The sequence below is a fragment of the Drosophila willistoni genome (assembly GCF_018902025.1).
Source record: "Drosophila willistoni isolate 14030-0811.24 chromosome 2R unlocalized genomic scaffold, UCI_dwil_1.1 Seg167, whole genome shotgun sequence".
NCBI lineage: Eukaryota > Metazoa > Arthropoda > Insecta > Diptera > Drosophilidae > Drosophila > Drosophila willistoni.
In genome coordinates, this window is record NW_025814050.1 from 5858533 (window position 1) to 5882145 (window position 23613).

Sequence of the window (23613 nt, forward strand, 5' to 3'; positions counted from 1 at the left end):
TTTACTAGGCTTCAAGATGACTTAATCCGGCACTCACTTTAGATAGTATGCAATTTTAGAGGATCAAATTTGCAACTAAACTAGTCAAACCTTTGCAGAGTATACACATTTGGCATATTTCATTATTTTTGATTTGATAATTGAACATACATACATATGTATATATGTACAATTTAAGCGATTACTTTAAAGTAAACAAATATAAAATATATTATAAATGTTTATATATGTAAGTTGATTTGTTAACATTAAATTTAAAGTGAATAATTACCAAAACATTGTCAAATATGTATATACCTACACTTACCAATGTATTCTTACTGAAATTATTATTTTGTAGTACATATTTCTATATATGTACATAAAACATATATTATACAATTTAGTGCTGAGCCACAATCTCCTATAAACTCAATTTTGATAAGAACAATTGCTTAATCTAGGCTTTATAATTCTTTAACATTTTAGTTGAAATTCGACTTTCTGTCTGAGGAAATGTGAAGATGTTGAAAAAATGTATAAAATTATTTTGCCTGTTTTTGTTAACCGGACTATGTGAATCGTATTCTGTATATCTTGATAGAATCAGGAACGATTATTGTCTCGATTATTGTGTCAATGAGTGTAAAGAGGCCGACACCATTGAGAATGCTAAAACATGCACCAAGAATGGAAACACCTTAATCACCGACAAATACAACATTGAAGTAAAAGATAGAGATTTCACAATAACTTGGAAGATAAACCCAGTGAACCTAACAGAACTAAAAAAACTAAATTCATCGGACTACAAATTCATAGTTTATGAACTACAAATAAAATATTTAGATGATGATTGCTTTGAACACTTTAGTGAAAATGCAATTGTTCGAGCCGTTGATTATATGAAAGCTCTTAATTTATATACTTTGGAGAAGTTTAGTGATGGAACCTCAACGAGTTATATATCTGAGCAAAGCGTTAATGTAAATGATGGAGCACATATTATACATTTCAATCACTTGAGTGATCCATTAAACCTGTCAGACTTTTATAGTAAATACTTTGCTGGGCGGAGAGATCGATTAATTCATATTACTTTTAATGCTACCGAAGTATTTGATCTTAACGACAAAATCATACATAATAACATCAAGAGACTTGGTATTTCGCTTTATAATTTAAATTTAGAAAATCTAAGTAGAAATTTCTTTGAAAATTGTTTAAATATTACGAATTTGTATATTTCGAATTGTACTTCGAAAAACTTTGAATTTTTCAGGTTGGTATTATAATGATAAACCGTCTTGCTCTTAAGTATAATATTTCATTCCTTGCAGATCGATTAAACTTCAAAACAATTTGGAATTCCTGCATTTGCTCTCAAGGGAGAATGTTGACTTTAGTGTTTTCGAATATTACAAAAAGCTTAAGAAAATTTATGTAACCAAAGAAGATCTGTCGTATTATTCGCAAATCGCTTCCAGCACCAATTTAACTGCCTTTATCTGTGATTATCCATCGGATCAGGGATGCGTTCTTAACGTTGGCATAAACGGAAAACGATGTCCTTCGGGTTGCCAATGTTCAAGGAAAAATATTTGGGATCCATTAGTAATAGACTGCAATCGTTGCGGTTTGTCAAATATTCCTGAGTTACCTGTACCAATTGAAGGTCACACAATTTTAAAGTTTGAAAATAATGGTTTAACACATTTACCCAACCTAACGAACGAGGGATATAATAATCTTAAGGAACTCCATTTGGCCAACAATAATCTAACTAATCTAACTATGAACCAGCTACCCCGAAGCCTTTCCGTATTGGATATTCGAGACAATAAGTTGACGGCCCTCGACGATGATGTAGCAAAGTTTGTACGAGAAATGTTTTCAAGAGTTCAACTATCTGGCAACCCCTGGCAATGCAGTTGTAGGTATACAAAGTTTCTGGACTTTCTTCGAGTGCAACATCTTTCCGTATATAAAGCAGCTATAAAGAATTGCAGTGCACGAGCAAATTGTCCTTTCCGTTGCTCATGTTGCATCGACGAGAATCAGAAGTTTACTAAGACCTGCAAGAGGGGTTTTCCTTTAATATTTGTTATTGAATGAATTACATCTTTGGTAAAATTTGGAAAAATATCATCAAGTAACATAAAATATTCATTAAATCGAGTTTTTATTATATGTTTTCAAACTTCATTTTATCATCGAGTTTCTCTTAAAAAGTTTTGCAGTTTAGACAAAGATTGGATTGGAGAACTATTGTATACTTTTGGGATGAATGTTGCTCATTTCAAATTGAGCTATGAAGATAAAATCCACTAGAAATTATATTAGATGCTCATGTCGTAGCTATATCTAAAGGGTGTCTGAATATAATTTAACTGGGAACCATTCGAATCTTTTTCAATATCAATTGGAAAACTTGTTTTATTCAACAAAAGAATTAGAGGTGATTGCACAAAACAATATAGTTGATAGGTATATAGGGATATAGGTATATAGGTATATAGGTATATAGGTATATAGGTATATAGGTATATAGGTATATAGGGATATAGGTATATAGGTATATAGGTATATAGGTATATAGGTATATAGGTAAAGGTATTTGGAATACCAAATATTGAGCAGCAGCCGAATCGGGGCCTAATACAATGTCGTTCATTAAGTACTTTCGTGTTATGACATCAGCTGATCTTATTGAATTCGCGCTTAACCGCTTTACCGTTATAAATTTCAACAGCTGATATAGTAAAGCTTATTTTTAAAAAATGTTGTTCGATTTTCTGAAATTATTTTTCATTTGGTGCCCACCTGAACCAGTTTTTTGCGAGCCAGGATTAAAAATTTTATGAGCATGGAATCAATCTTTTGCCCATAAGATGGCAAAAGGTATGAGAGCAAAATGGAGAATACATAATCATATAAAATGTTTTATAAAATAAAAAAAACTGGGTTTGAATTGCTCTAAAAAAACGACATTACTTAGTGAACAACCCAATATTTTTTTTTAGTTTATTTTTTGCTTGCCAAATTGATGAATGTCAAAAGTCTGCCAAAAGTACTAAAAATCTTACCACCTTTCCGTAAATTTAATTTAAAGTATTTAAGTTCTACAAATTTATTTATTTTTATCAATTCTTTTTGTCTATTTCTTCGAAAGCATCAAGTGCAAGACACGGGACTGAGTTTTTTCCTATTTTTGAGTTTAAAAAATATTCTCTTTGATATTCATTTTAGATTCTTGCACACATTCTTCTAAGAAAAGTCGACAACATTTCATTTGGCAGATGGTTGTGCCTGCTTGCCACCCTGCTTGGAAGAGTTGCCCATTTCCCAGGCTTGAATCAGGACACACAGAAACCAGGAATTGCAAAACTCTGAAACTTTCTGCACACACAGCACAAATTGCAATCAAAGCTTGCATATAGCTACAGCTCTTCTCCTGCTCCTTTGACCGCATCTAGTTGGGCTCTGACTTTTTTTTAGCACTTCAAATTGGTAAACAAACAAACTCACGTTCAAATGAAATGTGAGCATAAACAGAAATTTTTCACACAAACGTTTTACCCTCGTCTCTCTCTCGCTAACTCTGGGCAAACAAACTTGAAGCGGAAACATTGCGCATACGTCGCGTTGCACGTGAATAAAGAACAAGAAGAAGAAGCAGCAGCAGCAGAAGAAATCACTTGACACGCAAATATGCATAAACATGGCATGAATATTCATGCTCAAACCCAAACCAAAAACCAGACATAGACTCCTTCGTGTTGTCTCTCTTGAAAAGCAGGACTCACATCTCATGACATCACATCACATCACTTCCACTTGTAGGTCCTCGTATCTTGGTTTAGAGATGAAATGCAATGCGCATTCACAATGTGGCCAAGCTGAGATGAATGAATGAATGAATGTTTGCTCAACTCGAGAGGTGAGTGAACTGCCTATTTGATGGCAGGGTGAATATAATATGCAATTTTCACAGCATACAAATGAATGAAATGTAATGAATGGCAAGAAATGTGCAAACAGGTCGATGTGTTGAGGGGTTGCTTGAGGGTCTTGAACGAAAGAGCGAGAGAGAGAGAGAGAGAGAGGGAGTATTAAAATTTCTTATTTTTGAAACAATCATAAATCCTTGTCAATCACACGCGGCTGTCATCATCATCATTTCGTGTATATATGTATGTACACCCGTCTCCAAAAAAGGCCTAAATATGGCTAGTTCTAAGTTTCGTCTCTTGACTTTTACTTTGTGCCAAGGCGGAACTGATTACAGAGACGCGTCATCGTCAAAGTCTCGTTTCTGCGTGACAAAAATTTCTTCATAACATTTTCTTCTCTTTTTTTTTGCATTTTGTTTTTGACTTTCTTTTATTTTTTGTGTGTGTCATTTATTTGATGCCTTGTCGTCGCCTTTCTGACAGCTGCGCGATAGGCATAAGAGAGAGGGGTATCATAACACTTGGCGGGGGTGCTTGCTGGGTTCAATGGTTTTGCAACACTTGAAGAGCTAATTTCTTGGCATTCTATTTGACAATAATCAATCATTTTGCCATCTATTTTTTTCATCGTTTGCATGCTATTTATTGATTGTCTGTGGTGGGCCAGACAATTGTTCATATTTTGATTAAGGCGGGGTTGAAAAAACCGAAAAAACCGACAAAAATTGTAACCAAATTCAAAAATGTATTGATAGACAACTAGAAAATGTTGTTTTTTAAGCTAAGGTTTAATGTGTAGGTTCTATGTTTATTAGGGAATAGGATGAGATATGTGCGAATGCAAAATATCCAATCTGCATAATATAATTAAACACTAAATACCAATATCATAAAGTTAAATTATTAATTTTTCAAAGCGCTCTTATACAAAACTTAAATTAAGCAATATCGCCCATAAATTATGTCGAAATATCAAACGAAATGAATTATATGTGTGTGAAAATCTCCCAAGTGAGCCACCTAAAAAAAACTTTTGCGTATTTTTTACTTAAAAGTACCTACTTCGATACATATGAATAAAGGAAAAATTCATTTTGAACAGGAAATGAATTTGAACTTGTACCAAAGTTATTATCAGCAATACTTTGTTTCATGCTACTTTGAACACTTTTTTCTTCTTACTCGCTGAATTTAGGTAAATATCTAAAAATAGTTTTTTTTCCTTTATCTAAGCCGCGTAATTTTAAAAAATATAATATTTCTGTCTTCTGGATGTGATTCTAATAAGTCTTTTACCTTATACCAATCTTTGATTCATAACGCATCGAATACCAAAATAGAAAATAATAAGATCGGATTAAGTTTCAAGTTATCGCTAAAAAACGAATATTTTTCATTGCTCAAGCCATTTAAATGGTAGGCTTTTGCTTAAAATTTTTGACGTTTATATCCCGACAATGAATATAATTTACTAACTCAATGTATTTATATAAACAAATCTTGAATCAGTTCTGAATCATTTATCTACATAAAATACTAATAGTAGGCGGATCTAAGGAAATGAGAGCAGTTTGCTCCCAAAAGTATGCAACATATAAAGAAGTTTTGGAAAATTCTGCGGATATTCTAAGATCAAGCATTGCTTCTACTCAATTTTAAAGTTACTAGGCATAGAAATGTATATATTTATTGCAAGTTATAAACCTATTGCATTTTCATAGTCCTAGATCCGCCCATAAATACTTTACATTATCTGGGTAACTAAAGGAGATTTTCTAATGAAATACATATATACACAATTTTTAGAGATTTCTGCTCTGATATTTCAACCCACATATGTAGAAACTGTTTCAAAATCTCCGAAGTGAGCCAACTTGAAAATAATTGCTTGTTTATTCCGCAAAACTAACTATGTCATTTCATATGAAGAATGAAAAATGCAATTCTAAACCGTTTTCTAAAGTTGTACCAAAACAATTGTCAATAATACTTTGTTGGATGAAACTTCTAACACAAGTGAAATGATTCAACCAAATCAAGATTGAAAAACTAAATATATAAAATTAACATTGAAAACTATGTATGTAAATCACAAGCACCTTAAAGACATCTTGCACTATTTTATATATATTTTTTCAAATTTTTTTAAATATTAATATTTTTTATTTAGCTAAATTGGTCAGTTCACTTTTCATACGGAATAATACCAGAAAATGCCAGATAAAATCCATAATCAATGAGTTTTTGAAATATTTTTCAACATTTAACATTTTAGACCAATCGAATTTAAGTTTTTTTGTGTTTTAGATATGGCAAATTGTTCTTTACAAATAACAATTTCAATTGGCATGTGATACCCATCACCTGAATATAAGGTAGAAATTGTCCAGACACACTTGACTAACCTAATTGACTTTTTGCTAATTTTGCTTAAAATGTTTAATAACGATAATTAGATTTAATAAAAAACCCCGAGTGTTTTTCAAACATTTCCAAAAGTCTCTCTAATTTTGAATAAAAGAAACAGGAAATGTTTTTTAAACCGGCAACAAAGCCAATTTGAAAGCAAAGAAAAAACGACATCATTATAACATATATTTCTTCAAAGAAATTTGCATACAAAATGATGCCAAATCACCAACTAAAACTAATCCCTCAAATAATCTGCAATGATTTGGTCCAGACAAATCAAAAAGAGCTGAAACCTTAAGAAAAACATAAAAATGAGAGAAAAAAGAATGAAGCAAAAAAAAAACACAAGACAAGCCTGGGGCAACAATTTAAGATTTACGCCACTTAGAAGACATTTAAGCGTGCAACAAACACAAAAAAGCAAAGAGAAAAAAAAAATAAAAAAAAAAAAAGAATTTCAAATCTTTAAAAAAGTGAGAGGAGCTAGAGCGAGAGAGAGAGAGGCAGAGGTAGAGGTAGAGAGAGATAGGGGAACTGCCGCCACATCATCTCGTGCAAAGGCAAAAAGTCGAAAAAGCCGCCACAACTCGTTGTTGTTATGCGTGCAACAGCTCTTCGACCTCTTCCCCACCAACTTTGGCTTAAAGTTCTTTCCCAGACCAAGACCCAGAACCAGACCGAGACTTAGGCCCAGACCTCGACCTGCCAAAATGAAAAAAGGACAAAAAGTCTTCTTGGTCCAGACAGTTTACAAGGTTTTCTCGTGTTTCGACAACATTAATTTGTTTGCTTGCATTGGCAACATGTTGCCAGCAGTATTCAGCTAGCAACATGTTGCTAACCGCAAAAACCTCAAAAATCAAGAACAGTAGCAAGAAAGCAGCAGCAACAACAGCAAACAACCAACAACAGACACAATAAGAAAAATTATTTTAATTTGAATTTCAGTGTGAAGCAACAACCAAAACCACAAAATTTTTACGAGAGGTAGCACCTCGGCTTCTCTTTAGGTCTCTTAACAATGTCTCATTGTCAGGTCTAAATCATTTTTAACGATCAATAAAGAGACAGCAACCGAAACTGCAAAAAACAGCCGATTGAGATGGACAACGTGATGGAATGTCAAAAGTTTTTCAATATATCCAAATCACAAAATCATATTTTATTGATTATTTGTTTACAATATGAGCATGGCTTAAGGCTTAGAGTGAGAGATCAGAAGGCGGATTAAATTTCACGATAGAATTTCAAAGCCATTGTAACGATTGAATTTAAAATACTTATCAGTCGTGTTTCTCTAAATATAAGAAGTTCTGTAAATATTGTGGCCAACGGGTTAAATGTTAGAAGGCAAACATTATCCGTTTTACCACCGATTTTCCTTTATATACAGTTTTTAAGCATTTATAAGTTAAAAACGATATTGTATAAAAAATTTTTAATTTAGTTTATGAAATCAAACTCAAAAGGATGTCCTATGTACGTTTTGTGGAATTTACAATAGACTTTTTTCCAAATGTCCACAGGATGTCTAACGCACTATTGTCCAGATGTCAAAAATTTTGGCATAAAGTCGATTTTTTGAGGTTAATAAATCGTTGTTTTTATAAAAATTGTTTGTTTACATTATAAAAATTGTAATAAAAAATTTTCAAACCCCCATCAAAGCTTTTAGAGAGTTTTTTAAAGTGAGTTAGCAATCTGATGATTTTGCAATAGAATTTGGGGCCAAAATATTTAGTTGCTTTATGTTGTGCCACATTCATCAAATTGGTTCAGAAAATTTAACTAAATTATGGAAAGTGATGTTCAAGGTATGCACTATCAAATGTATAATGTTATTTTATGTGTACTTCCAGTGATTTAGTGTTGGGTAAAGTCCAATTTATATGTATTTTTTAGAAAATTAACATGCGTTCTCCGTGTTTCGTGGAATATAACTTATGTGCTGTTCCATGCTGACAGCAACTCATTGGTCCAGTTTGTACTTGTGAGTGTTGTCTTTAGCCCTCTACTCATTCCCGTTCGTCCCCCTTTTCGCACATTTTGGTAATATAGAGGAACGTTCGATTAGAATTGTGCTAAAATGCTACAGTTTTGGCTTGTGTTTTTCCCGTTTTTGCCAAAATTTAAAATTTTTTAGACTATACTTAAGAGTTTTGGGTAAAGTGGATTCAATACGCTAGCATTAAAATTCTAGTTTATGCCAAAATTTTCGAAATCTGGAGTATAAGTAGTGCAACGGGTTAAATGTTAGAAACCAAATATTATCCGTTTTACCAACGTTTTCTTTTTAGATACTGTTTTTATAAGTTAACAAAGATATTGTATCTAAAATGATTAGCTAAGGACAACGCTTGAAGGTAAAATAATTAAGTTAATGAAATCCACTTCAAAATGATTTCCTATGGAGATTTTGTGCAAATGTTTACAGGATGTCCCACGGACTTATTTCCAAATATCCAAAATCCTGTGGGATTGGGCATCCGCCCAAGGGTTTTTTTCCCAAATGTCCACAGGATGTCCAAAAGACATAATTCCTGTTACGCACCCATATTCCATTTGGAATTTTTGTCAACACTTGTCATTCACAAATGAGTCAAAACTTATGAAGAAGATGTTTTATATAAGTTCCTGCCTCACTAGGTAAATACCGAGAAATTTCCTGAACAATCTGAAGTGTTCCCATCTTTTGATTGGGCTTATGAATTTATTCTCACGCTGCCATCTCTAGCGTGTGAAGGGACTATTCTGTTTCTTTGGAACTCATCGGCCCTTACAGGTACGCTTTGTGTGGGCTGCTGCTGGTTGCCCTCTCAACTAAACTACACAACTTGTTCAAGAGTTGGAAAGAGGTGTAAAGCTAATTGAGGCGGTTAACTTCAAAGGGCAGCAGCAAACAACTTTGTTGCGGAAGCAAATGGTAAAGAAATAAATAAACTAAATAGTAGCTATAACAAACAATGTTCTATTGAATTGAGTTGAAAACCAAAACTAACTAATATTTTTTCACATCACATATATCGTTTAATATTTTATTGACAAGTTGGTGTAGATAAGCCTCGGATTGCACACATGTTTCCATAGACAATAGACAATATGCATGCGAGTTGATTTGATGTCTAGTAACATACATTGTCAACAATTCTATCAATTTACTTATTTTATCAGTCTCTGTGTTATATATGTATATTGTCTCTATTTACCAAATACTTCAAATTGACAGCTGTAGTTATATGGCCAGAAATCGAGTACAAATTCCTATGATTAAATTGCCAATTCCAAAACAGATGTTGCAACAAGAACGACACGAATTTTTTTTTTGGGGTGGTGGGAGAAACGTGATGGGTGGCGGGGTAAATTGGGCCCATTTCGAATTGTAAACGGATATTTATTTGTCCATCATTTCCGCTCATTTTAATGCTAATCAAAATTCAAAATGTAACTGAATCCTCCTGCCACTTTTTCCCAAGAAAAACAACAACAAAAAATTGCTTTAAAAACACGAAAAATAAAATTTTTGGGGTAATTTCTAGGAAGAACATTTTTCGGCTTCATCTGGGTGGTGAGGCGGCTTATTAAAGCAACACGTGCAGCGAGTTTTTTTTTTAAGGAGTTTACTTTCGAGAAAAAATTACCGCGAAATCTTATTAGAAAGTTAACCATAAAATCAACATGAAGCAAAACCTAAAACAGCAAAGTTCCATTTAAAGACCACTGTAAGCACAGTGGGTAGTCTTCTAGATGATGGGAGGGGGGGCGAGTCCAAGGTCTAATGCATAAAAGGGAAATTATAATAAGAAGAACGAGCAAGTTTTCGCCCATGTATTACAATTCCAGTGAAATAATAAATGAAAGACGCCGCAAAGTAGGCAATGCAAATCGTCTACTTTGCTGTTTTTCCATGTTTCTTTTCTTTTTGGTTTTCTTCTTACAGTTTTTCCATGTTTTTCGCTGGCTTTTATCGCTCTAATAAAAAGGATTTTCGTCGAACGAACAAACGAGTCGTCGTCTCGCATTTCTTTGTATCATTTTACTGCAGGCGGCGGGCGGTCGTCGTCGTCGCCGTCATCATCAACCACGCAGGGCAAGGTGGTTGCGGGGGGGTGATGGTTAACTGAGGGTGATTTGACTTGGGCAGCCTTATTTATTTACTAGCCTTGTCATATTGCAACAACTGACTTTTTGTGTCTGGCTTATACACATCCATATATAGATTTTTATTCTCTCTCTCTGTTTGTTTTTCTTTTCCATTTTTTTTCGAATTTTCCTTGTATTTTTTTGTTCTCCCGTCGTTTGAGGTCGTTGTGGGCATTGTATGGAAAAGTTACCTTATAAATGGATTATGGCAATTAGACTGGGCCTCGAATATAGGCGAGGAAACGTTGGAGAAGGGCTTTTTGTAGACTTAAAATATGCAATTTATATTCTTCTTACAAAGTGCTAGTCAAAGCATTAACACAGAGACAGAGAAAGAAGGCGAGAGAGACAGAGAGAAAGACAAAGTGTGAAATGGAGAGAGTGAGAGGGGGAGTTAATCACTTTGTAATGTATGAATACAATTTATACTCTAATCATAAATATAGTTTTAATATGATTTATATAAAATCTCTTACAAAATCAGGGCAACAATTAGTCTTGTGATTATTTGGTAATGATATTGTTATCTTATTTAAAATTTATTATATGTTAAACCATTTATTTCATTATTTCATAAACTTATAATGAAAATAAAGTTACTTCAATTCAATTCGACTTAAGTTATTCATGCAAACTATAAATACTTATATCTTTACTTTTCATCTTTAAAATATTAATTACAATTTTTTTCTAATTTATAAATTTTACTGACATATACATATATGTACAAAAAAATATTTGCGTTTAGCAATAAAAAATATCCGTTTTAAAGCGATAACTTCTAAACCCTATACGATCTTATAATCTTTTATTTTCAATTCGATGCATTATGAATCAAAGATTGGTATAAAGTAAAAGTTTTTTTATAATCACATCCAGAATATATAGCCAAGCTAAAAAAATGATGCAAATAAGCAGCGAGTAAGAGGAAAAACGGGTACAAAGTAGTATGAAACAAAGTATTGTTAATAATAACTTTGGTACATGTTTGAATTTTCCTGTTGAAAATGAATTTTTCCTTTATTCATATAAAATCAAATAGATTCTTTAGAGTAAAAAATACGCAAATGTTTTATTAGATGTCACTTGGGATATTTTCATACATACATACACACATGATGAAAATAATAGGTACACCCCTTAAAATTGAACTTTATTGACTTTAGATTCTATTGCATTGATCACCAAAATTAAAATGCACCTTTCTTTATTGAACATTTGTTTTTAAAAATACATTAATTTGAAAAAGAAAAATAATTTTATTTAAAAGTTACAACAAAAAAATGAAATTGCAGAATTTCGTGCTTGATGAAAATAATAGGTACACTTCAATTGACTAAGTTATATTTAATTTTTTTGGTTTTCAAATCACTGAAAATCTATTTTAGTTTTATTATGTGATTAATATCCAATGTATCCACCAATTTTTTACCATTACTTTGGGGTTGGGGATATTCTTAATCAAAGCTTGGCAGGACTCTATCGAAATCTTCTTCGACGCACTCCCACAATTGTCGACTGTTGGCACTTTTTTCTGTTCCCGCCTGATTCCCCACAAGTTATCGCTGAGATTCAGATCAGGAGACACGTATTAATAACAAATTCTATAATCCGACAATATGAGTTCTTTTGAAGTTAATTGTAGGGGAGAGGGCCCAGTTATGACCCGGGTTTTGAAAAACCTCGAAATTTTTTCTTCAGTTCGGGAAAATGAAAAATTAAGAAGTTTAACATTTAAATATTAACCAAACGCAACTTTTTTCCAAAGAATGTATGTTTATTTGAGTTACTCAAAAAATTTTGGAACAGATTTAATTTGGATAACATTTTTTAACTTTAAAAAAAAGTGGCCCAGTTATGACTCAACTTAAGAAATTCACTGAAAATAAGAAAATATGAAAGGAATGTCACACGAATTGTTGTGATTTAATGGTTTACTTATTTTGAAGGGCTTCAAAGCCAAAAACAATGAAAAACCCAAAAGAAAATGGCCATAAATGAGAACGATTTTAAGCCCTCGTCGTCCATGTCACTTTCGCAGTTTTTGCAAGCGAAATAACTTGCTTGCATATTAGCGCACTTCGAATGAACATTCCCGATCGAGATCTTCCAGAATATTCTCGGACAAACTGGTCTCAATATTAAAATATCCTTTCCTTGTTGTTAAACAACAACAAAAATGTTGGAATTTGATAATTTTACATAATCCGAGTGCAAAAAAAATGGGACATAACTGGGCCTTTTTATAGTTTAAAGTTTATATCTATATTTTTTATATACACTACATAATCACATAAATTTTTATAGAATCACAAAATATACGGCAAATACAATACTTTGATGCATTGCACTCACCTTTTCACTGTTGATTTCACAAAATTTTGGTACTTTGAAAAAAATGGAAAAATACTTTTTCGCACGATTTTCAACACGATGTTTGGTACGCGTATATACAATACGATTATTAACGTTGGGGTCTGTCCAAAAACTGCAGAACATCTAACAAACATGATTTACAGGGCTCAAACTGTCATTCAATACCGCATTTCAAAAATATTTGAGAATGTCACAACTGGGCCTGAGTCACAACTGGGCCCTCTCCCCTATAAATATAGTGGAAAACACAATAAGAAATGAATTTACCTCAAGAATCGAGATACAACCCACATATAAGATTGATTCAATAGTTCTCCTATCTATTCCCTTTTCTATCTAAAATTCATATAAAATATTCATAAAACACAATCAAGACAGGATCCCCCGAAATTGAAAACTGCAGATTCCTAGCAGGACATGGTATTTTAAAATAAATCGTATGCCTAACATATAATTACATTATAGTTTTTTCTCTATTATGGATCACTTATAGATTGTATTATTTTATTTTTTGCACAATTTTCTTATATTTATACAGTCGAGTCTCGATAATTCGTACCCCGCTAAATCGAAAACCTTAACATTTCTTAAGAAACTGCTGGTTCCTTGAACAAACTTTGTTGGAATGGAAAACCGTGTAAATCGAAAACCTCTGTAAATCGTAAAAAAATGTTGTTCCCTTGCCATTTCGAATTATGAAGAAATGAATTTTTTTTAAAGAAATACCTAAAGAAACCTTTGAATCTTCTATTATTAATACCTTTCCCAAAAACTAATTTAACTCCAACCAATTCCACAATACAAATTCTCACATCAAGATTCTTTGTACTTCACTTTATTCAAAAAGGTCTTAATAGATATTATCGTTAATTCCAAATTAGAGCAATTATATGATTTTAGATTGAATTTCTTGTAGAAATTTTTTCCCCAAAAAACTTTGTTCTCAATGATTTAACTTTTACATTTTATAACATTCTAATGTAAATCTTGTTAAACATCAAATTAATCATAATTAAAATTGATTTTTTTTTTTTTTGTTATTTTTCGAAATTGTTGTTATTCAACTTTCATTTCACATGTAGTTTGTTATACAATTTCTTTACTAGTCATTCGAAAAACTAATTAAACATGAATACTATCATCATTAAGGGCAATGCCATAAAATGATAATTCAAATGCTTCAGTCTGAGTAGCCAAAACGAATTCCTAAATAACATGATACAAAAGTAAGCATAAGAAAAGATAGAAAACCGATCGATACCGTGAAATTGTTCAAATAATATGGCCAAGAAAGTAGGCGCCTTCCAGAATGTGAATGAGAATGAGAATGAGAAATCAAAAATCATAATTAATGATCTGTTGTCTGTACTGCATATATGTATATCAATCGAGCTATCAAGTGTTCAGGCTAACCACACATCAAAGCAACTGAGTTGAGCAGAGTTTGAGAATTGTTTAACCAACGAAAATATTTTACTATACAATATGAGTTTTCCAATTTTCTGTGTAGTTTGCCGGACGAGAAATATTTGAAATTCGAACCGTTGTGAAATTCTTTGAAGCGCACAAAATGCCAGGCCAAAAACTAAACTAAATTTTGACTATGGCCAACGAAAATCCCAGCCTTCAACGCCCGCCCCGCCCCCAACATATCCGCCTATATATATTCCTTTACCACCCATCAAAGACATTTAAACATTTTGCGGTTTCAGACGGTAACGGGATAGATGCTGTGGGTTGGGTTTGGTTGGATTGGGCTGGATTTTCTAGCCTTTTTCCTATCCATCCTGTTCGAGGACATGTGCAACAAAGTGTCGCATATGTGGCTTGGCTTGGCTTTCCTTGTTTTATTTCATTTTTTTGCGCAGTTACTACTACTACTACAAACTACTAAGGGATTTATGTATGTATGCCTCGTCCTGTGGCTTGGTATTTATGAAATTTTCTATGGAATGTCGGGCGAAGCAAGTTGAAAGCCTTGGCCAGAGATGAGATGAGATGAGACGAGACGAGACGAGGTTAACAAACTGCTTGGTTTTAGCCTTTTCTTTACGAGTGCGATTGTATGTGTGCATCTTTTTTTTTTTGAAGTTGGTTTGTTGTTGTTGTTTTTATTTTTAATTTATATGTAAATTAGCTTACTCTGATTTCTGTGCATGGACTGGAAAACTGGCTGAAAAGATCTTGGTTATCGTTTTACATTTTTTGTCTAAAGAAATAACTATTAGCACAAAGCTATAAATAATGACACATGAGTGCATTTTAATGACAACTTGCAAGAAAATCGTTGAGAAGCCAACCCATTGAACAGGGTTTCCCTTGGCTAATGGGTCTAAAGTTGAACTAAAATGGCAAATTCAACAAAATATAATAACGTTTTCTTTGGGGGGGTTGAATTGATTTCAATGTCATATAGAAATGTAGTTAAATTTTTCATTCATTTCGATTAAAAAGATATTTTTTTTAGTTTCTTATATTTTTTTATTATTTTTAAATAGTATTTTGTATTAATTTTATATTTCTTGTGTTCTTTGTGTTAAATTTCTTGTGAGAAAATTCATTGTTTCCTGTATTCTAACATTTTTGTTTTATTTAAAGTTCACGTTTACCAAATTTAATTTCAAATTTATTAAAATGTGATCCGGATTATAAATTAAAAAACAATGTTCATAAATTTAAAGTCTAAGCGGATATACTTTTCCTTTATATTTCTCGATGTTTTCCATAAAAATGTCGCTTATCGAAAGACAAAAAAAGTATCTAATTTTGATCCGATTTTAAAGAAAAATATGTCATTCGACGGGAAATTCAATTCACTTTCTTTTGTAGTTCAAGGAAAAAAGTACTTTGATGCAAACAAGTGTCGCAAAATGGCCTCGCCTAAAGGTCCAAAAATTTCCATACAAAATTCAGATTTTAAATTGGCCCAAATTCGAAAGTTGGGGCTAAATTAAAAATTTGTGGTATGCAGTTTATCTTAGTTTTGATAGATCTACAACTTCCTCAAGGAATTCATACTTCTATCTTTAATATTTAAGATTTTGGCAAAACCTATTAAGTATATGCCCACAAAGAAACAGACTTTTCTTTGTTTAAATACGCCTGTGAAAAGAAAATTGAATTAAACTATGAATACAATTTTTTACGGTTCATCATTTGAATACAATAACCAACAAATTACAGGAAAAAATTATTCCATTAAGTTGTTTAGGAGCCAAAAACCTCTTAAATTCTTGGCCGCCACTGTATAAACCTAAAAGTCCCAAAAATCAGTAATTTTTGAGAATTTTTTTAATTCTATATCAAATAAATTTAGGCAACATTCTGCTTTGTATTTAAATTCATATACTTATATATATAATTCCAATTGTATGTCATTCATTTTAATTACTAATTTTATTTCATTTATTGTTTATAATTCAATATCTTCCAATTCATTGTCTAAATTTACGAATTACCTAACGATCAACAAATTTGCCGACTTCCAGACGATAGAAAAACAAAAAATCAGCCATAACGAATCAAGCATAAAATTGAACAATTTATACCCGAGTTCAAGTTGGCCATAACTTACAGCAGTCAATAATAAATTAAACAAATTTTAATCAAATACACGTAAGTAGCACATTCCTCTTCTCACACTCTGCGAATTACCTGAGGCCAAACACACACACTGCAAAAGAAACAAAGGCAGAAGAGATACAAGAAGAGGTAGAGAAAAAGTAGCCATCGCTTAGATTATTTAAACATTAATTAAATGTTCAACATGGGAACCACGCACACACACACACACACACACACTCACACACACACCACTCTCACACAAATCAAAAATTTGATGAATATACGAGTGAGCATATAGACAAGTTTCAGGCGTGAAAGTCCGTCAACCCAAACCTATTTAGTGCGATATAACCAACAAGATATACACATATATATACATTTGGTTTATGTGTTGCATATGGAGGGAATGTTACCATAATTTATGAAAAGCTGCAACCAGAAATAGTGGCAGTTGGTAATCGTAAAAACGTAATCGAACGAATCGAACCAACAGCACAAATAACAATCGTCATAATTTATGAGACCGAAATAACCAAACAAAATAACAACTAAATTGATAAAAAACCACAAAAATGACAGACAACCAGAGACAGAGAGAGAGAGAGAGGAACAGAGAAAATGTGACACAGACCAAAGGCAATTGTCCAGGAATTGCTAATATTTAGCTTACTGACTTGAAGTTACTCTTTTTAGGGAGTGTCCATAAGCCAAGTTATGAAAATTTTGGGAAAACTTGAACCCCTTGTGATAGACGAGAACACTTTTGTGATATTGTGAACCCCCCTCCCTTCCCCCGTAGCAAATCACATAGTTTGTGGATTGTCTCCGTTATGATAAAAAGAATAGTTTCCCATGGAATTGTACATTAAAATACATTTAAAAGAAAATACATTACTTTATACAATTCCAAAATTAATTAAGTAAGAAACATTTATGAGAAGGATTTAAAACTGACTAAGGATGACCTTAAAGAAAAAGCGTTGTCTGTCTGTAATAATAATAATAATTTATTGGAAAATTTATTAGTTTTTTTAATACCTTAAATATTTGAAAAAGACAAGAAATAAATAATTTAACTTAAACTTACATAGATTATAATTATATATAAACACTTAATATAATTAAAATAAGTAGTAATAAGTAAAACGTATACTCTAACTACTTTGCAGCACTAGAATTACTAATATAGAATAGTGCGCCGAAATATTTCACACAGCTTCAAATGACGGGGTATTCTACATCATATCCAAAATTCATCCAAATCGGTGATTCGCATACCTGAAGTTCCCTGTTGCTTTACTTGAATCAAATTCTGACACATTTTTCCCTTTTTAAATATACAAAATAATCGACTGCAAAAAATATTGTTAATGTAGAATTAAATCAATATAAACACCAGAATATCCATTCTAATCTGTGTAAATATGTAAGTACTCGTAAGTACTAATTATTTTATATCAATATCAATAAACTTTTGTTTCATGGGCGGATATACAGCAGCGGTGAAAATAATAGCACCACCGCAGGATGTTGCTAAATTCAATGTTGTAAAATTTCGAAAATAACTGATATTGATTTTATTTAACTAATCAATCTATTAATATAAAAAACATAAAACATTATTTTTTTTTGTTGCTTGCAACAGTGTCTTTAAAAAAAAACATTCAGCTTAAAAAAAAGTTGTGTTTTGCCAAAGATAGACTCAAAAAAAAGGAAATTGTATGCCGTTTCTATTATTTCTTCCAACACTGTATTTGTAGAAAGAAAGGACTCCATACTTCTTGAGTATTTCAAAATATATTCACTTATCTTATTGGTTAGGTCAAAATAAGACGGTTACAAAAATAGAACTATCCAGTCACAATGGCGAAACCAAAAAATTAACTTAAAAATCTAAAACATAAATACTATTAATTCAAAACTATGATATTTAACTAGTGTGTTAACATATGGTTGAGTATCCTTTATTGGCTATTATGGCCGCACAGCGCCTTGGCATGGAATCCACTAAATCCTGGCATCTAAAAATAGGAATCCTTTCCCAACTTTCTTCGATAACCATCCAAAATGTTTCATTAGCTTCATGTAGCTCATAATTTTGGTGTATATTAGGGATGGGAATCAGGAATTTGGAGGAAATATCTTGGTTTGCATATCGAAATTTCATCAATTTCAAAGATGTTTTTCATTTAACCCCTCGAGGATACGTCTTTGCTTTTATATGATGAATTTTGTGACTTAATTCCTGGGTTAGGCATACATACATTAGGCATACATACCATACACCATCCATTTACCATTTGTATTTCCATAAAATAATTAAGTAGAAATGTTTTTTCCAACAATATCCCATACAAAAGATACATGAGATTATGAATCCAAATCAAGTAGAAACATATTCGCCAGACCACTTACACTGGTCTTTGGTCATATAAGATTTCTTTGTTTGACACCCTGTTAGGCTCAAGCCCTGAAGATTTTAAGCCTTAGGACCAAAAGTATTACTACATATTTCCCAATGATTAAACATATTTGTTTGCAATCCTCAATCATTTTAGCTTTAAGTTTATTGCAGATTGAATAAAAAATATGGCATTATGTAAACTTATCCCATCTTTTAGATCCTTTTATCCCCCTTTCCCTATAGTAAGATTCCTGATTTCATTACTTGAAGCTCTGTTTCTCCCATTTGATTTGATAGCGAAACTACTCTACATTTAGAATAGAGTATCATATCGAGAAAGCCAATTGTAATGAAGCCACCAGTGGCAGTTGACAAACTGCAAGCAGCTGCCAACATTCACACGTCATTTAATTTCGATTAGTCGACAGTCGTCCGGGCCAAAAGCAAATAAGTGAATAAGTTGATATTGGAAAAAGCCAAATGCCTTTGTGGTCAATACGGAGAGGCCAAGCATTCTGTTGTTGGGTAATTGTCACCTTTGGCTGAACAAAATGTTTAATTGGCACTTGAATGTGCCAACTAAGTGAATGTTTTTTCGGAATGCAAGTTGCCCCCGATAATTGTTTCATGAAGACTGGAAAGAAGGGAAGAATAGAACCAGGTGAATCGAATAATGCTTGATTGATTGACTTCTGACTTCTGTTTCCCATAAGATCTCGATTTGATATGCCCTCAAGGAAAATAAAAAAACTAAAGGAAGTCTTTGATATCTTCGAAAAGAAAGAGATCGATTGTTAATGAATCAAAACGATTGCATCCGATTTTCAGTTTTGTGTTTTTCTGGGTGTGATTGTGACTGATTAGATCATGAGAAATGCCCTACGGTTAAGTTACATAGATTCCCCCAACTCTAGATTGTATATATTAGTGATAGGTGAGAGATTTTAAGACTTTCCTTTCTTTTTTTTTTGTTTTTTTGTTGGTGGGAGAATAATTTTAAAGCATTTGGAACTCTTTGTTGGTCTAGGCCTAGAGAGAAGATTTAGTCGCTGTTTCTACTCTTTTTTCTATTTTTATATGGCGCGTGTGTGGAATCAATGAAATGGAAGATAATTGCACACAGCATTTCCATTATTATTAACATTAACATGAACAACAAGAACAGTTGGCCCAAGGAGCAGGAGGGAAACAAGAGGGAGGAGAACAGAACAGAAAGTAGAGGTGAAATGGAGGCAAAATGAAGGTGGGGCAAAAGCAACACGTGTGAAAATCAAATTCCATGGCATCACCTACGCAAATTACAAAATGAACACACGCAGCAGCGTTGCCAGCAGGTGCAGTGAGCCAAGAGACAGAGGCAGAGACAGAGAGGTGAGGAAGGGACCAAAAGGCTAGCCCTAGCCTAGGCTGGACGAGCGCATGCCTCAACGCCAATGGGTTAAACGCGTTAATCATTTTAAGCATTGGCCATCTCCCCAGAGACCCTCCTCCTCCTCTAGCCCTTTCATCAATGATTATTGCGTTAATTATTATCCTTTTTTTGGTTTCCCAACGCCAAGCAACAGCTTGGGCATATTTGTGCGTAAACTTCAAAAGGAATCTCTGCTATTTCCGTATGAGAAGCAGACCCTGTGTGTGTGTGTGTGTGTGTGAGGCCTTCAGGGTGCGTTTTGCCAACCTGTCAGCCAACCTGACTGCCACTGACCTAATAATCAACCAAAAAGAACTCTTGTTTTCCATTCAATTTCATTCACACATTCAAACACAACTCAACTCAACTCTCCCATTTGGCTTAGAGTTTGAGAATTTATATCTACACGAATAAGAAAAAACTTATCTCTACCTCAATCACAATCTCAATTGAGGCTTTTGGTCAAGTTCAAAGCTTACGTTGATCCCTCAAGACTTGTAATAACAATAATCATAAATACTACCATCATGAGACGATGACAACATGTTCATGACCAACATCCAAGCCACTTCAGCTGGCCAACAACAAGCCAACGAGCCAGCGAACCCAAACTTGACAAGAAAAACTGCACTTTAAATCACAGATAAATTGTGGGCCAAGTTGAAGTGAAGAAAAATTACTCGAGAAGGAATGAAAGAAAATGTATGTAGATGCAATTGAAATGAAAATTACCCTCCCAAGAGAGGGAAATACACAGACTTAGTTATAACTCATGGGAAGATCTATGTATTGTTGGTCTATAGTAACTTTCTTGCTAACTAATTGCTCAATTGTGTTGACAACCCGAAAGGTAAATATTTATAGAAGAAGAACACTTGAAAGATAAAGGTAAAACAAGAAGAAGTAGAAAAAAAAACCAAAGGGAAAGGCAAAAATTTATACAAAACAAAAATGCAAAACGCAGAAAAGACATTAAAAGGCACGCAAATGCCTAAAAAAAGGAAAAAAGGAAATGGGCATAGGAAAAGCTACCAAGAGAGTGAAATGTCTTGGCCTCAATTTAATGGCCAAGATGATAAGCATCGATAGCCACTCTATGGCCACCATTTTGTATACCGAAAAACGCAAAAATTGTTTGCGTGTGTAAGGTAATTTATCAAAACATTTGATTTAGTTGTAAGAAAATTTAACTCAGCAAAAGAAAATGCATATATATAGGTATGTGTGTATATATATAACGCGGCAGGTCTATATATAGTAGTAGCAGATTTTTTTTTTGTACTTTTTTTGGGGTAGACCCCAAGTAAAATGGTAGCCAAGTTTGGCAAATTGGATATGGAGCCGTCATGTTCATCATTATGAAGACGACGATGATGATGATAATGATGATGATGATGTCTAGGCAAGTGGCAGAGCCGACGGCAAAATTTGTCCAACTTGTGTTTTTTGGGGTGAAGACTTCTGCTTCTTCCTATTCTTGTTCTTCAGTCTGTTTGTATGTCTGTCTGTTTGAGAAAAGGGGTTAATTCATAGGGGTTGACATGAACTAGGGAACAGCAGTTGTGGACTCAGGGGTGGGACGAGGTAATTGCCATTGAAATTTATGTGAAACTTTGACAGAAATTATTAGGTACATAAATACGAGTGAAACATCAAATTCGAAATTTGCCAAATTATGTTTTCAAAAGTTTTTAAATAGATACTTACATGTAAATACATTTTAGTATTTACTGTTGGTTCTGTATTTTGCATATAATTTTTATCAAGCACAAATTAAATCCTGATATTATTTAACTTACACTTACTTATAAAGTTGTGGGTTTAAATGAAAACATTAAACTTAATATATTTGCATAATGAATAGAAACAACTGACTGAAATCTATTTAGAGGGATAATTACAGTTAAAAATATATACCAAATAAATAAAATTTTAAAACTAAATCCATAACCTAGTACTTAAATGTGGTTTTAATGGTTGAGAAGAAGTAATTTTAAAATTTGGTAGTTACTTACCTAAAATGTCCTCTTAATACTTTAATCGGTATGATCTGAAAAAGTTTTAAAATAAATATTGAAATTATTATTATTATAAATTTGAGGTATTTTAAGAAGTTCTTTAATAGAATTATGTATCTTAACTTCTATGGCTTGAAAGTGATATGTATGTACAGTAGAATCTGGTTATAGCGACTCCGCTTATAAGATCCGTCCGGTTATAGCGACTCCGCTTATAAGGTGATTGGTTGGTCCCAATACAAACTTATATGAAAGGGCTTCCGTTAAGTACGTCTTCCGGATATAAGGACAAAAATCGTCGGTCCGATTGAGCGGCGTTATAACCGGATTCTACTGTATGTATACATATATGAGTATCCAATATCGGACCCAGATCCTTATGTATTTCCAAGGGCAATGGCAGGTATGAGCAAGGGAGGACAGTGCCCCCTTGAACCATTAAATTTTATAAATTCATTTAATTCCTAAAAATATTTCAATTTAAGAAGAGATTGCTTTTAACTTTTGCTTCCAATAATAATTTATTTAGTTAAATTCATTATTTAATTAATGAACTTCGATGTTTAATGTTTAATTTAACTTTTCAAAACGAAAGGTATTCAAAGGTAAACAGAATTCAGTTAAAACATGGCTGCAACCCCCCTTTTTTGAATCTTGACTACGCTTTTGTGTATTTCTCATTCCGATTCTCATATCTGGACAATACAATTGCCAAAGTTATTTGATGTGCTCCCTATCAATCATAATATTTTATTTATATGCAATATTTCAACCCTTTTTGTTTCAAAAAACATTGTATGGAATTGTTCCAATGTGTTTTATAAATTCAATATATAGAAAATACAGTTTTCTATAAAAAATCTGGCTCAATAAAATTGTATTTATAGTTGCTTCGTAAACAATTTATTATCAATTTGAAAAACAATTGACCACACTGCCTAAAGTATACTTTTCTTTTCAAAATATTGAGATTTGAGCTATGAAACTGTTGAATTTTTTTCTCAAAAATGTCATATTTTCCTACTAAGATTTGGGCCAAAGTTTAACTTAATAATTTGTAATAAATTTTGATTTGAGTTCCTAAAAAAAAACCTAAGTCTTCTTCATATGAATTAAACGAAATGAATTCTAAAAAAAAAATTTTGCAATTATTTCATCGTAAACTGAATGAATTTTTAAAATTTAACGCTTTGGAGGAGGCAGCTCCCCTTTCTTTGGTCATAGCTAGCTACGCCCATGAATTATCTATGATATATTCTTTATAACCACAATCCATTACCAGATCATATTTAAGTACACAACAAATATAACTATTATTTGCAATACGTTTTTTAAAGATTTTGTCCAAGCAAAATC

At 32.6% G+C, this 23613-nt stretch overlaps 1 protein-coding gene across 3 annotated transcripts in view; it reads right to left on the reverse strand.

The window, feature by feature from the left end:
* Nucleotides 1-23613, reverse strand: part of LOC6643784 — a 90695-nt gene that overhangs the window by 18002 nt on the left and 49080 nt on the right. For all 3 annotated transcript variants that reach the window (XM_002066833.4, XM_047010771.1, XM_023176793.2), the window contains exon 2: nt 22255-22289. The gene's annotated coding sequence lies outside the window, so the exon portion shown is untranslated. The remainder of the gene's footprint in view (nt 1-22254; nt 22290-23613) is intronic.